The following is a 17,919-nucleotide window of genomic DNA, read 5'->3' as shown; positions in this document are numbered from 1 at the left end:
CAACGTGTATATATAGAAAGTTTTATATATGTATATATATATATATATATATATATATATATATATATATATATATATATATAAAGAGACAAAGAGAGAAATATGGGGAGGAGAGAGACGTAGATATATATGTGTTTTAGCGTGTGTTTCTTATCTTTCCTATCATTCCCTTTTTACCGGTCGGGTTTAATCTCACTCTCCCTCTTTCTGTTGATCATTAATTTTCAGTTATTCTCTATCAATACATTTATCTATTTCACTCTCTCTTTTCAATATAAATTGCTCGTCTACGTTCAGATATGTTAGATAGGCCGGCCGAGCAATTGATATATAACCGGAAGAGAACAGGATCCCGGAATCAACCTTTGGTGGTAAGGGGTGTGCTTACCGGCTAATCCTTACAGATAACACTCAACCTGATGCCAAATGCATCCAACTCACGTAACCACGTTCACATGAATTATCCGTAAAGATACCACAAAAAGGGGAACACGTGCTTACGTCCAAGGAGATAATGCGATGATACGACGAGGATGTGTATATCACAGATAAGCGTAGACGCATGCGCATGGCAAGTGCAGTTTTGTTCGTGTATCATGTCCCATACCGGCTCCGTGTGAATTTCAACCATCAGCGTTACATGGACACACAATTTTATAACATATGGAAACATATCCTCCAAATTTAGACTGGCTATGATCTGCATGCACTTTTATCCTAAGCACATCTATAGGTGTCCCTAAATACGATGTATAAAATAAATATTTATGTATAAGAGTCGAAATGTCTATCTGTGTGTTTCAAGGTCTTTTATTAGCTATAATACAGTGAACATTGTTATTGAAACCTGAAGACATAGTGATAATGGATAACTAAAAGAATTCAAAAAGCAAACTGCCAAAAAGTTACTAGAGTAAATAGACTTCGGTATGCGAGGAAAAATAGAATGGGTGTGATTTTGCTGCAATTCGTGTTGATCATTGATGTTGTATATGTGAAATTAATCACTATGGTGAACTAAATGTAAAACATGCACGCTAATACTACACTAGGGCGAAAGGATAGTATCTAGGATTTGAAGATCTTACGGGATCCATTAGATTTAACACGCGTGGTGTGCCCTGCCTTTAAGTGAGAGTGGTACACTAAAGCACACTTGTGCGTACGATTTAGTTATACTGATATAGGATACTTACAGCCGAAAAGCGTTTACTGCCTTTGTGTTGCATAGAGAATTGTGAGCTCTCTTAATCGATTGTCAGGATTTCACACAAAAATAGGATTTATTATGTTAAGGATTATGTTTTGCTAATTATGATAGGTAGGGATTTAAATAAGTATCAATATTCTTTCAGAAACTATTAATAGAATGATGTTTATAGTTGTGAATCTTAGCTGAGAGAAATAAAATAAACATAACGTTAGACCTTACAGTTGATGAGTTAAGGATACGTGCGATTTAGCGTATGACGTAACAGTCAGCAGATAAAGATTTTCGAGTTAGTTAGATTCGAGATTTTAGAGAGTTAGCATCCGAGATTGGAGACGGATGGACGTGCGGGAAACGCGCACAACTGGGGAGATCGGGAAGGAAGAAGCGTTCGCAGCCTTCGAGGATTTGGGACTCTACTGGACTGGAACAAAAGAATAAATGTATATATTTCTTAACCGGTGAGTCGTGTTATCTGTTCCGAGGGAATAATTCTCTGTTTCAGCCGCCTGAGGGATCAAGAATGAACCATCCAACAGAAAAGTTTATCCAAACAAAGATGCTATGAATTGTCTTTAAGTTACAAGCTGTCCAAGTAGAAACATAACATACATTCAGGTCACAATTACATGGTTCATCACGAGCAAGAATATAAATTAGGTCTCAAATAGTGAAGAACCACTATATTCATGTAGTGACACGTACATACATTCAAACGAACTCTGCGTCACAAGTACATATCTCTGTATGCATGTTAGTACTCCATTACACACCATTTGTACGAAGAACTCGGATTCTTTACAAGATCTGACAACGAATTCGACTGATTAATTTTAACGATCTTTTCTTGTGAAAAGTAGAGCAACGCTTTAAAATATGTGACTATCGGAAATACCAATAGTGTGTTAGAAATGTTTGTTATATTAATTAAATTAAAACCCATGAAATGGAATTTTCCATATATGGTAACATTCAACTACAGACTGAAAATAATTTACGGTGTTTCACAACTTATTATCGAAGTAAACTTGACAATATTATAAATAAATATGATATGCTGACTATCTTAATTTGGACTTAAATTCCAGCCCCTGCGTATCTCTCATCATTTTTTTTTTATCTAAACATTGGATCATGCCTTTAAAACCAATACATTATGTACCTACACCTCGCTTTTTTATTTTACATATGCCATATTATTTGTCATTTTAATTAGTAAATACTTGATGTGTCGTAAAGTTGGTTGAAATAATTTACTTTTATATAAATTTAATTTTAGATGTCACCATAAATTAATACATAAATCCACTGTGTATGACACATAAGAATGGGTTTTAGGATAATTCCCACCCTATGTGTTCAAGAAATATTTAGCCCATAGGTTTGAAATTTAATATATAGAGTGCTCAGACATATGGAAAACGTTTTAAATGTTTCTCTTTTCAGAAAATGGGCTGCTAAGGAGTAAAATTTTTTAAGTTGTTACTTTGGGAGCTATCGGATTTTTATCTGCATGCTAACAGTCTTATGAATGCACAGGCGGGTATCGTTCACATTACAGATTCCTTGTTAAAAAGAAGTTGGTTTGAAAATTCGGAAAGATCGTGTGAAGCTGGCCTAATTGTTATCGTACTTGACTAACACTTTTTAGGTTTTAGATCCGATCTAAACTCAATATCCTTTACAAGAAGTGACTTGTTTAGGGCAAAAAACCCCATAATACTCGCATGCACAAATCTCAGTTTCTGTATGAATAAAACTAAATTATTTATGCAAAGTTTACGATCAGTATCGTAGTTTGTCTTTGCCTCACCGACTCCCCAAAATTATAGACTGTATTTTTACATTGTGTCATTGTTAGATGATGAAGAAGATTAGCACTCGTATAATTTTTTCTATTTATACGTTGAAGTAATTATCTTCATTAATACGTGTGTCCTGAAAGCCTAGCAATGGTAAGTTAAGTTAGTCTTCTATGATATAAGTATTTCGAAATCAGTACAAACTCTTTTTATGCAGCCCGTAAGGTACCGTGCTGTCAAAAGTCTACAGCAAAAAGAAGAAAAAATAGCTGCTTTTCTCTTTTCTGCTTCAGATGCTGTAACCTTGCATATGAATGAGTGTTTCTGGTGTAAATTTAGAAAAAAAGCCTGCTTTTTCAGAGAATGATTTGGTTTTATGATTTTCATGTTAGAGTAGCAATTTTTGTTAGCAGTGTGTCAGTTATTTTAGTTTAGGTTTTTTGTGACAGCAGATCGTGGTGCTTTGAACTTGAGCGTTTTGGAGACCAAAGTGTTGAATTTGGAGCAGTGAGTTTTGACAGCAAAGTGTCGAAATTTGCAGTAGCGAGTTTTGACAGCAGTGTGTAGAATTTACTTTTCGAAATTGTAACTTAAAATAGCAGCATAGAATATATAGAAGAGTCGTCACTTTGTGGTTCTAGCTAAAATATCGAAACCAATGAAGATTCCTTTCCGCTTTGAATGTGTTCAGTTTGGTTGTTTTTGTTTTACGGCATATCTCCCCTTTTCAGGTCATTTAATGTCGAATCCAAAGATTTTGAAGAACAATATTTTAATTGAACACATTTGTTGTTTTCAAGTCGGTTTCTATTTAACCCATAGTTGGGACCCTAACAAGTACTACCACTCCGGGTCAGAATGGACCTGAGAACAATGACAATTATAGGGTGGCTCCACACTCCCCCAAAGCCCGCAAGCTGGGGCCTCACCACTGGATATAGTTTAAGGTCATATTCAGGACCGGATTGAATGTGTGTTTACATGTGATTTAAAAATGTCGATGTAGTTTGTATTACTATATTCTCCCGAACATAAAAAAAAAAATCGGATAATAGCTTAAATTAATGAAAACCACCGAAATTCATCTCATCAGATTTTTCATTAAATAGAGGCGAAAGTTGTTTTCTTAACACTAAAGTTGTTTTGAAAGCGAACAAGATAATGAGCCGTTTAAGATAATATGAAGTATCAAAAAGTAAAGATTAAAGAAAGTGGTAAAGATATTATTTTACTTTAAGGCCTGTCTCAGGTTTGTATAGAAAAATATATTTTTGTAGACGTCAGCCAGCTTTAATAGAATATGATGACCGTTCTCGTACCAAATACCCTTGGATTATTTTGCGTCATTCAACAGTATTCGTTTACGCTACGCTTTTGCGTGCGGTAGCATAAACGAAGACTGGTAAATGTATATTCGTGCATTTGGCGAACAATTTTAAATTAGATGATGAAGAAGAAAAAACAACACTTGGGGGCATAATGACGGAAATATATATTTTTTTTATTTTTATTTTTTTACACAGTGATCACCACATATCAAGGCCCGGAAGCCACTCAGGGATAAGGGTTATTTTTGTGAACATCGAATTTTTGAATTTCTGTTTCCATCTGTTATTATTTTATTTTATATTAAAAACTGTATCTACTATTTGCATTTACTAATTGATTTTTAATTTCAGCTGATAATCCTAAGTACCAAAACTAGAAAATCTTGATTAGTACAAAGTGGGATGAGATTTTGATGAAGATGCATACGAGTTTCCGGAGAGTTCACTTGGGGCAGTCATCAGGGAAAGCAGGTTATAGAAGAAATCTGTTTTGATTCTCTAAGTAGACAAGTCTCCAGTGTCCTCGGGAAAGCAACGAGATCAAAATGCATATTGGCTGAAACCACAGCAAAATGAAGACCCCTACTCTACTTTTACGACCAGAAACGATGACGCGACTTGGGCCGGTGAAAGTGATTTCTACTGGATGAAACTCATTTGTCTATGAAGAAAATAGATATACATCTGTTGAAATCCCTTGAGAGGGCTTTTGTTGCAGATAAGATAGACGTTGAAGCACGGCTAAAGGACACAAGGTAGAAGAGAAAATGCACGTTCGGGGATTTTTTTAATCGCCCATTAATGTATTGTTGATGTCGCGTAATCTTGAGAATTGACGCAATATCAAAATGGGAGTAGAGACAATTTTTTACTTTTCTCTGTATGTGCTGTATTTGTTGATAGAACTATAGGTGTTACGTGGAGTTATTTTTTGTAGGTACTAAATATGAGCAGACGTTACGTGTTTCTTATATAGTGGTTTTGTTGGTAAGACAGAGACAGATCTTGTATATAATATACTGAAGAGATATAGAGACATTCTTAGGAGGGTTCATATTGTTGGGAGCTGGAGACATCGGTAAGATATAGACTGGTATATATAAAGAGAGCTGACAGTTCTTATATATATATATATATATATATATATATATATATATATATATGTATATATATATATATAATAGACATTGAAGAGATATAGGGACAGGTTACATGTCAATACAATAGCCAACGGCATGTAATACACAATGAGAGGGGATTTGATATATATAGATAGATAGACCATGAGTTTTCCATTTATAATTTTGACAGTTCTGTGAACAGGAGTGTTTCTATAACATTTATACTTTGACATGATTTCTAACACATATTTTTTAGATGATGATTTTATCGAGGTTCTTATAACATAAATGGACAATACATTTTCTGGTGAATAACAACACGACGACGCAGATATAAAGACACATGATGACGTCCTTTATTTCATGACCGGTCCTGATTTCGCTCGAGGAATTCAAAGTTTCTTTACATGGCTTTTCTCTCTAACCTTCAATTTCAATCGACGATTTAATTCCTTATTTTAATTTTCACAGAAAAAAATGTCATCAATACATTCCTTTTCCAATAAACAGATATCTAACTATTTTGTGTGAGCTAAACTATTGCGATTCCATATTCCTTATTTTCAATAACATTCTGTATTTATTTCAACATATAATTGGAATTCTCAATTCCAAATCTAGCTTCGCAAGTTCACATCCTTGACTATCCTATTTTATATTTACTCACTAACAAGAATAGGCTTCTGTTATTGTAACATTGGGTCAGGGACTTTTTAAACTTCTGAGACGAATAATGAATTTTTATCAAAATTTAACAATATATCTAATTCATTTATTCTGAGTATTTTATAAATTCTACGCTTATCCGATTTATTCGATAATATTACTGTGGTAATAGCAATTAAACAAAAAAGTCTAGACATTACTTGAACAATGACAAATAGTTTGACACAAGAAACAAGTTCTTCTTATAAGTATGATCTACGATATATATACTTAAAGGATCTAACTCCCAATTATTTTTTAAGAAAGCGAAATAAGATCTCCAACCTGTAGTAAGATGCTTACAAAAGTGGATAGTTACATTGAATCCATCAAGACTAAGCTTGTTTCTTTCAATAATTACAAGAAACATTATCAACCACCCATAGCTATTGCTAAAGATACATTACCTGCACGTTAAATCGAGGAGTCTGAAACGCTCAAAGGGAACATTCATTGAGAGCATTGCCATGGCCGCTGCGAGGAAGGTGGACTCTATCTATCGTGCTAGAATGTTACTTACGCCGGAAAGTATCCTGTAATTCTACAAGGCCACCATTCACCCATGTATGGAGTAATGTTGTTACGTGTGAACTGGTTCATCAGTTATTAGTCTCTCGCGTTTGTACAGGACTCAAAAGAGAGTCGCCAACCTGATACGCCCTGAACTGCCATATAAGCTTCAGCCTATGTACTATCGACGAAATGTCGCATTACTTTGTTTGTACTATAAATATTGAACAACAAGCCTTTGTACCTCCTTCGATATAAACACCACCGACAAACCTAAAAAAACAGCAAAATCCTACTTTTACTTAGTAGAGATCCCTAGAGGTAAGAGAACCCTTCTACTATATAATTTTTCCCCAGACCTGCTAGACTTCCGGGCTCCCTTCTGGGTTCCTGCTTTACCAACTGTACTGACATGCAGTAGTTCAAATGTAGTGTGAACTGCCATCTTGCTGCTCAGCTCTCTGCGTAGTATCCCTACAACATATGATCTCAACAGTAGCCCTCTACATCCATGTAGCACTGTGTCTTGTTTGGGGTTAAAATGGAATAAAAATAATTTTTAAAACAACCATCTGTGCTTCAAAGTGAAGAATAGTAATATTTGACTGCTCCATTTAGTACTGTTGCAACGCCGACAGTTCTGACTTTTTTTTGTTTGATTCTAATTATCTAAACAGTATTTACATAACATTTCGATCCTTGCTTAGTAATATAATAAATAGTTCAGCTTCATCTTATGACGAAAAAGGTGCATTTCATTTAATGGGCGATACTGGTTGGATATGCTAATACAGTTTTAATATTTTTGTATCGAGGAAAATAAACAGAATACCGCTGAAATTTATTTCCTAAATTTTTATTTTTATTTTTATTTTTGGAGTTCGGCGCACAAACTTTTTATTTTCTGGGTGAAATTATTCATTTGTATAATACCATAAGTAGACTATTGCCTTTAATATGTGTAGAATATGTAGGTGGTATTTTTTAACACAAAATGTTTCCATTTTTATATTAACGTATTTAGTAATTTTAACATCGAATTAATTTTTGGTGTTATGATAAGTTTTGTTTATAAACGCCAACATCACAACAGTATGAGGTAATAGGACGGATTTTGATATTTTCTTCTAGGAACAGTGATATTAAGAGGAGTATAATATATATATATATATATATATATATATATTTATATATATATATATATATATATATATATACGGAAGTGTATATATATATATATATATGAATATATAGTCTCATACGTATATACCCGCATATATATACACAAGTGCACACACATATATATATGTGTGTGTGTGTGCGTGTGTGTGTGCGTGCGTGTGTATGTGCATGTGTTTCCGTGTCTTTGTCTTACGCAAATGATTCATTACTTAGTCTGAGAACAACAAGATATATTAAGACCATTTGCTGACGGGAATAATTAAAGAAATCATATATTATGTCGACAGTGTTGCAACGCACGCCATTAAGTCATTTTGCGGATATTTATAAAATTCATTTGTTCATCTATCTACACAAACACACACGGATACTTCCCTCACTGTGGAGTTTTTCACTTTATCAACATACTTATATATATATATATATATATATATATATATATATATATAAATCTTTATGTATAAATTTTTATATACATATATATGCATATATAAGTCTTTATATATATATATATATTATATCAACAATGCATAACAACAAAATATAATAAATTGGAAATCGTCTGTTTTCTCTATACTCTCCTTCTCTCTCTTACACTTATATTTCTTTCTTATATATCTCTCACGCACACTAATTATTGCTCTCTTATATATATATATATATATATATATATATATATAAATATATATATATATAAATATATATATATATATATATATATATATATATATTTATAGCCTATGATTAAACAAAATCAATTCCAATGAAGGAAGCCATTATACATAGAATATCAAATAGAATATCTGGATTATCAAATAATAGACATATAAATAATAAAGCATTAGTTTTAGGTTAAATAAAATAAAAAGTATAAATTATTAGAGCAGAATGAACAAAACCGAAATCATTATTTTATGTATTATACAATTGGCAAAGGGTACATCCAATTTTGACATTAATATAACTAATCATACTAGTAAAAATAATCTTGGATGAAACAATAAAAGACTCCCACAAAATACTTCAAATTAATTTATTTTATCTTTCCTGACTAAGCCATTTTCCATATACATCTGTATAGGAAGAAAAACGCTTTCATGGAGAAATTTTGCCCCCAATAGATAAACGAAAAATAAAAAAGAAGGAAAATGAAGTCGACGCGACGCACATAAAAACATCCCCATCAAGAGATTAATAGTGTGATAAAAAAAGGATCATACAATTCAGTTAGTACACTAGTTCGCTTACTTTACTCACTTTCGAATTTCTTCTGTAGGTCCGTCATATTTTCTTGTTTTGGGGTAGCATTTTGTTTTAGCTTTGTATACGAATGTTCTAGTTTTAAGAGTGACTTTTATATCATTATAAATCTGCATTCTTTGATACTCATTTTTACGCAGCAAAGAGATTGTTTTGTTTTTGGGAGAAATTCCGAATAAAGATTTTTTTACTTTAGCATATTTTCATAAGGTTGTCTTTAGAGAATTAAATTGATATCTGCAGTTTTATCGTTATGAAGTATTCAAGTTTTTAGATTTCAAAAAATTAGCATTGAAGTTTCGCAATACTAGAATAAATTTTCACTCAATTACAACGTCTGAAGAGTAAATCTAAATAGGAAAGCAATTACTAAACCTAAAAATAAATCTGAATTTCTATAAAGCTTATGGGTTTATAATTGACTATTAATCCTGCCATTGCCAACAAAGACTGTTAATACGATGACATTGCGTTTTGTTTCCGTGTTTATAAGAAACTGAAAGAGAAAAGAGACGTTCATCTTTAACATAGACAATGCTCAGTCATATATAAATAATTTTATATTATTTGCTAGCATTTTCTCCGTATGAAGTTTTATTGTTTGTCGGTATTTGTCAACGTGGATTCGCATAAATACGGAACCATTTTATATCAGAATTTAAAGTAATTTAAATTTGAAAATAAAAGCAAGAAATGGAACACGTACATCAGATCTGTTGCCAGGGACGCTGCGAAAATGGTGGGATCCTTCTACCGCTCCAGTAGATATGTCACTACTGATGCAATTATCTATCTCTATAAAAGACAAGTACGTCAAAGGATGGATTACTGCTGCCACATCTTGCAGGAGCTGCTAAAAACAGCTTATCCTGCCTTGACAGAGTACAAAATAGAATTCGTGGTTTAGTGGGGGATGCCCTTTTCTCTTCGCTGCAACCTCTTTCCAACAGGAGATACGTTGCGAGCCTGTCTTTGTTTTATCGTTATTTTCATGGCAGGTGTTCGTCTGAGTCAATTCCTCGTCCCCCCTCGGCAATCTGTCTGGCTGGAACTACTGTCAATAATTTTTCCCACTCTTTATCTGTGCCTAAATCCAAACGTAGACTCCATGAGCAAAGCTTCTTTCTTAGAACTGCACGCCGGTCGAACTCTCTGTCGTATGCCTGTTTCCCCCTTGACTACAACTTGGATGTCTTCAAGTCCAACATAAACAAACTTCTGACAAACCGCCCCCTTAATAAAACACTATATCAAACCCCCTAATACTAATGATTACTACAATACTATATTATTGATTACTGTACACGCAATAAGCCTTATCTCTGAGTGGACTTCGGCCCTTGATAAGTGGTGACCCCCATGTAAAAAAAAGACTGCGTAACAGTTTAATAAGACATATGAAACGAGAAGAATTATGCTTTTGTTCATCAGGTTGCTTACTGTTCTCGGTTATGGAGATGAAGAATGTAAATTGCGACAATTTCTTCTAATTACAGCCTGATATTTGTCGACAGAACTCGGAAAAAATTAAATTTCCATGGTATGCATATAACCTAGCCACCGGATGTAAGTTACTAGAATTTGGATAGGGTCAGTTTACAAACAAAGAAGCTTAGATGATGGCGTAAATTTGAGATTAATGAGTGAATTAATAGTGTTTGCATCAGATAGGTCTACCAATGCTTCATGATAAGATAGGAACTATATTGTGACGCGATGATACGACAATGCAATAATTGTCATATAATACTGATATTCAATAAAATTAGAGACACATAAATATAAACTAGGTTCCATTCAAATAATCCCGTAAAACGTAACGGATCAATAAAGCGATAAATAAGTCATAGTTTTAAGATCAATTTTATGATGAGTCCCCCCTCAAATGTTTTAAAGAATTTCTAACCAAAGGAAAACTAGTTTTTGCTGTTGACCTATAATTTATCACTAAGCAAAGAGAAATATAAATATTATGACTGATAGGTTAATGAGAGAGAATCGAGAATTAATGTAAGAGTAGAAAAGCTGCGCGTAATAACCTAACACAAAATATATATGTATAAATATATCTTGAAGCACATTTAACTTTGTAACGTAGGTGTTATAAATACTATCAAGAAGTAAGAAACTGACTGTATTACTAAAATAAAAATAAAAATAATCCGTTATACTTTATTGAATTTACAAAATCAGAACAAACAAATCTCCAATATTATGCGAAATATTACTCGGTCGGTCAATGATTTTGTGTCTTTTGTAAAAGGTTTTTACATTATCTACTCTATTCTAGGACAACCAAGCTGAAACGCTTTAACACCTATTCAGTGAAATTTCTGAACATTCCAAAAATCCTCGCTATTTAAACAGTTAACTGAGTTTCTTCCCTTTAAACATATGAACACGTTACTTTTAAATATTTGGAAGACTATTTTGGAATTTTATTATTTTTATAAATACAAGAACGGAAGAATCAATAAAGAAAAAAGTCTGACAAAAAGAAGAATAAAATAGAATTGTCAAAAAGTTACTAAAAGGTTTGGAACTTTAATAGATTATTTATTCTTGATGATATCGTTCTGCAATTTAAACACAATCTTACTAGGACATTGAGTAATTAAAAACTGGGCAATACAACAGTCTCTATACATGAAAAATAATGTTTTTTTTTTTAAATGTTCGCATATTTGTGCTCTTTTCCAAAATATTATTTACGACAGATTGAAGAATTTCTGGATTGCGATTTAACTCTCTGATTTCGTTCCTGATGATTTCTCTTCAATATTTGCAGAGGTAAGGATGTCCAAAAGGTCATTGCAAGTGTTGGAGGAAAACATCAGGAACAAAATGAGCGAGTCAAAAAGAAATCCAGAGATTTAGCAAGCAGTGAGGAATGATATTTGGAAAAAACACAAGTAGACGAAGCTGAAAATGAAAAACATTTAAAAGAAATTACGTTTTAAAACTTACATTACAGAAAATTGGCCTAAGAAATAAAGAATCTATTTAACCTGAAATCCCTTCAGTTATTTTGGGGACATTTCGTTGCATAGGGGTATATATTGGGGACAAATTATTGGGGCCTCAGAACAGATTACGATGATAATGAGAGATGATTCTCGATAACACATATAAAGGAGGGGAGATGCATTATTGATGATGCGGGAGGCAAATTACTTGGAAGGGTTGTACAAAATTCGTAACAAGATGATGATAAAGACATTTATCTTTTGTTGTAAAGAACGACGACACGAGGCAACAGTTACAAACATAGTTGGTTTCTTTATTATTCAACCTGCCGATCGGTGATGCCAGGAATTAAAACATTGATATATATGGTCTACTTCCCTCCCTTCGCTTTAAAGGGGCTTCTACTCTCCAACTGATTCGATCACCGTGTGTGATCTGCTCTGAATATCTCATCCTCTTCAACTTCCTCACCTCGGACCAACAAGTTCAATATATCGAGAAATCTCCATTGTTTTCTACGTCAGAAGTGTACTGTCGACCAACGTGACTATGTCACGTTTTCTACGCATGGCCGTTAAACACACTTTTGGAAGACACAATATCCTGAATTCTACTTGTTTAATATCTAACCTTTTTTAAACAATGCTTTTGAATTCGCATTGCTCATTCTTTTAACTGACATTTTTTTTTTTTTTTTTTTTTTTTTACACAGTGATCACCACTTATCAAGGCCCGGAAGCCACTCAGGGATAAGGGTTATTGTAAGTACATCACGTTAGTGAGGAGATTTTATGAAGTGTTTAATTAGGGGGGCGGTTCATTAGGAATTTGTTAACATTAGACTTGAAGACAACCAAGTTGTAGTCCGGAGGGGAGCAGGAAGACGGAACAGAGTTCCACAGGCGTGCAGTTCTAAGAAAGAAGCTTTGCTCATGAAATCCGCGTTTTGATTTAGGCACATATATAGAGTGGGGGAAATTTTTCACAGTGGATTCAGCTAGACGGGTGTTTTCGTGAAAGATTGGCGAGGGGGACCAGGGATAGGAGTTCAGACGAGCACCTGCCATGAAAATAACGATAAAACAAGGATAGGCTCGCAACGTCTCTTCTGTGGGAGAGGGGTTGCAGGGTAGAGAAAAGGGCATCCCCCACTAAACCACGAAGACTATTTTGTACTCTGTCAAGGCATGATAGGCTGTTTTTGGCAGCTCCTGCCCAGATATGGCAACAGTATTCCATCCTTGGCCGTACTTGGCTTTTATATAGATAGAGAATTGCATCAGTAGTGAGATATCTTCTGGAGCGGTAGAAGGATCCCACCATCTTTCCTGCGACCTTGGCCACAGACTTGATGTACGTGTTCCATTTCAGATCAGGAGTAAAGGTCAAACCCAGAAGCTTGTCAAAACACGGGGCCTCACCCAGACGAGAGCCATCCATCACAATTGATGCCAGCTGGGGATCAGAGCGTTGATGATGTAAGGATAGGAGTTTGGTTTTGGATGCATTAAAGGTAACTAGCCACATCTTCCCCCACTGAACCACGCGCTCGAGATCAGAGGAGAGAGAATCCGAGAGAACTTCGTCATTTACAGCCTTTGATGTGTTGCCGTAGATGGTCGTATCATCAGCATAGATGTCAACGAATGATTTAAGTATGTGTTTAGGGAGGTCATTGATGTAGATCAGGAAGAGAGTTGGGCCCAGGATTGACCCCTGAGGGACTCCAGCATTTATATTGCAGGCCTCCGATTTTTGTCCATCTACCACTACTCTTATGAGCCTATCAGAGAGAAATGATTTAATGATTGAGAAAACATTTCCAGTTATACCGTAGCTGGAAATCTTGTGAAGTAGACCCTTATGCCATACTTTGTCAAAGGCCTTTGATATGTCGAGAGCAATTGCCCTAGAAAGGAAGCCTTTGTCAAGAGATTCACTAATCCTGTGGGATATAACCGTCAGCACATCTGCGGTAGATCTTGCAGAGCGGAAACCATATTGTGTGTCACTAAGAAGGTTATTCCTGCTGAGGTGGTTTACTATTTCTCTATTTAATATTAATTCAAGTAACTTACTCATAACACAGAGAAGACTTATTGGTCTGTATTGAGAGGGAGATGACTTATCACCTGAATTCTTAAATACAGGGCAAACTGAGGAGGTCTTCCAGGGAGTCGGAAAGCACTTCTCCTTAAGGCAGCGCTTAAATACTTTCGTAAGTATGGGAGCAAGTTCTGGTTGAAGCTTTTTTAACACTATAATTGGGATGCCATCAGGGCCAGTTGCTTTACTGGAATCTAGGTTTTTTATTAGCTTGGCGACCTCATGCACGGATATTTGTATGTTACCTAGCTTGTTCTGTGTTATAGGAGGAAATATGGGGAGTTGATGACCTTCGTCGCATAGGGTAGAATTAGCTGCAAAGTTCTTTGCAAATAGTTTGGCCTTGTCTGATGCTGACGAGATAACCTCTGGTCCATTGATAATGGTTGGGATAGAACGCATACTTCTGTTCAAGATCCTATTTGTTATTTGCCAAAACTGGTGGGAACCAAGCCGCTGATCAGCTACCTTGGATTTAACAGACTGGGCATATAGCTCTCTTGCATTTTTTATTACTCTTTTACAGTGGTTGCTGGCAGTCCTGAAAGCAGTTTTAGTCTCAGTGCATCTATTACGTTGGTAGTTATGGAAAAAGTGATTTCTGTGCGCGATAGCAGCAGCACATTCTGGGGAGAACCATGGCTGGCTGTTAGATTTTTGTTGGAATTTTTTAGATGGTATGAATTGGTCTATGCCTACAATTAACCATTCGGTCAGATCTGATACTATAGAGGACACCTCCTTTTTAAACATGGAGTGCAGAGGTAAATCAGATATGAATGTACGGAAGCTATCCCAGTCAGCCATAGAGTATCGGTATACAGTACGGTGGAGGGGTACGTCTGATGGCTTCTTACATTTTGTTTTTATCTTAACTGATACGACGGAGTGGTCGGAGGATCTTAAAGGAGAATGAACGGTACATGAACATAGCTCAGGGGAAGTTGAAAGAAAAAGGTCTAAGAGGCTTGCATATTGATTGGGTGTATCGGGCACACGGGTGGGTTCGCGAACAATCTGAGTGAGGTCATAAGCAATGGCAAAATCATGACAAAACCTCCCCTCATCATCTGTCTTATTTGAATGGGTTAGCCATTCCACGTTATGGACGTTGAAGTCACCACAGATGCGGATGTTAGCCGAGGGATGTGAAGACAGTATGTGGTCTATTTTCTCAGATATGCTCTTAAAGATAGTAACTCCGCTGTTGTGGGGCCTATAGAGGGGAAATATAAATACAGTGGTGTTAGCAAGTGCAACCCTGAAGCACATATAGGGTAAATTAGGATCTTCTCTAGAGATATCCCTGCCACATAGGAAGCCATCCTTAATGTAGGCACATATTCCATGCCCATGGCGATCTTGGGAGTCAGATTTAGCTGTTAAATTGGAGTATCCATTAATTATGAACTCATCTAGGGAAGTGGTCAGCCCTATTCCAGTTTCACATAGAAATAATATGTCCGGTTTCGTCTCGTGTAATTGGGTTTCAACCTCTGGAAGATTGGAACGTAGACCCCTGATATTGGAGAAGGAGACCTGGTAGTAGGGGTCTACGCTGGAAGATGGGGTTCTAGGTTTAATCGAGTTTTTATTCTGGAGATATTTCATGTTGAGGTTTTGGGATTTGTGGAATAGGTCGGCATACTTGGTTAGAGCAGTACAGAGAGGGAAAGTAAGAGAGAAAAAGACAGGAAAATTTTGTTTTTTATTTGTAGCACACAAAAAGGTAAAGCCGTAACAATTACCCACTAGTATGGCATCGAGAGGCCCCACCAGAGACTACTGCATGGTCCAGATCCACTCACCAAATGGCAATACAGCAGTCCCAGTACTTTGCGCCTGCTGATAGGACAGCCTCCTTAGTGGTTAATCCAAGGTTCGGGTCCCTGACTATCAGGCGGATAACGTCAGCCCAGACAAAACGTTTACCTCCAGCACCCTTACTAGTGACATGGCAACAAGGACAGACAAAGACAGAAAAATATCCGACATCTCAGACTACTGGTCACCAAGTAGTACCGACCTTTAAGCAGCTTTTTCTTCACCCTTTGTCAGAAACATCACTCATTGAATGAGGACTGAATGACAAAATAGGAGAAGCGAGAGTTACTGGAGCTGCCGATAACACATCCACTGTATTATCTACTCTCCATAACTGACATATTTAATATCAAGATTTATAAAAAAAATAGACACTCGACCCTATTGCTAACATTAATATTTATTAGCTATTTTAATCCTTCCATTTCATTTTCCATTATCTTAAACACTTGCCTAGAGTGTTTGATTCTAGCCTTTTCCTAATATAATTTTCAATTATCTAGTATGTTTTCTTATTTACAGGAGAAAGGGGGAAGCTTTTATGTAACATATATATCGAAGAAACTATACACTAAGACATATTTAGTTGGATTTGATTAATCATGTTTAATTAGTAAACATTTGAGTTTCATTTTTATTTACTTTATTTAATTAAATTAATTTAAAGATCTTTTTGGAAGGGATAGTGGGCAACATATACAATATGTGCGCGTATAGAAATATTATCAGCGTCGGAGCGTAAGTAGTTCGTAAAGAGAGGAGCAGTAGCAGTAGCCAGAAAAACGCGCATATGTAAATTATGAAGTGTACGGGATTTGGCGCCACAAAAAAAAAAAGAGAAAAAAAGACACGATGTGATCGGTAGAAAGAAAGTCGACATCAAAGAGAATGGACGTGTAATGTCGAAGAAGAAAATGGGCCGGGTGTTGCCAACATTCGGTTAGAGCAAAAAGAAAAGTGCAATCCAGGGGAGATGGACGAGGCTAAGAGATTTTTAAATGATGTCGAGACGGGAAAGTATCGGTAACATAGACTTTTGTTTAAAAGAAAAAATGCTGACTCGAATCTTTATATATTTATTTTCGTCTTATTTGCCTCTAACAGCAATGTTACAGTGTTTAATTAGAATTTGGTAACTATGGGTTCATAATTTTCTTTTATAATTGTTGTCAATATTAAATCAAAATATCTAACTAGTATAGGAATCGAGGCTTAAGTAACTTAAAATATTCTAGCAATTTATCTGTTTGCAAAATTTACACCTGTAAAATATAACTTTAATATATACAAAAAAATCAATTAAACAATAAAAAAAGCATTTATAAATAAAATAAAAATGAATGAGAAGGTGCTAGAAGATAAGAGGCTGTGTTGTAATGAACATTTTTAATAATTCGAATAGGTAGACATCTATTACAGATAGTAAACTTTTTAATATTATCTAAATAAATACATATATAGAGATGAATAATACATAATAAATTAATAAAATCTAATATATAAACGACTATGTGTCTGTATGTATGTCTCTACATTTTCAAACTTTAATCTTTTTCTAAACTAAAAGGAGCAGAGCGGCGCTAGGGGCATCAAATGATTGTATTTTTTTATAAACCGCCCTTTTATTTGTCTTTAGCTGGTTATATGGTTATTAATGAGTTAAACACATTCTAAAGAATTATATTACTTATTGATTGCTAGGTTAGCATGTTGGATGGCATCATCCTTAGTAGTATGACATTCCTACTTGTGAAACATCGGCTGGGTTATAGCTTGGTTGGAAGACCGCACCGTTGTTCGAGACGAAGTAAGTCCGTACCGGATTTGTCGCGGTGGGTGAACTTGAGCTGTGTTAGATAATAGACTTTCTTGCGTTTTTTCATGTGGAAGAGTACTCGCTGTGA

The 17,919-nt window shown here is 35.1% G+C and overlaps 1 protein-coding gene across 5 annotated transcripts in view; it reads right to left on the bottom strand.

Annotated features, from left to right (window-relative positions):
- Positions 1 to 17,919, bottom strand: part of LOC145293851 (uncharacterized) — a 3,143,230-nt gene that overhangs the window by 251,829 nt on the left and 2,873,482 nt on the right. The window lies entirely within an intron of this gene.

The sequence above is a fragment of the Euprymna scolopes genome, chromosome 1 (genome assembly GCF_053919585.1).
Source record: "Euprymna scolopes isolate OS-2025 chromosome 1, ASM5391958v1, whole genome shotgun sequence".
Lineage (NCBI taxonomy): Eukaryota > Metazoa > Mollusca > Cephalopoda > Sepiida > Sepiolidae > Euprymna > Euprymna scolopes.
This window is presented reverse-complemented; position numbering and strand designations above follow the sequence as displayed.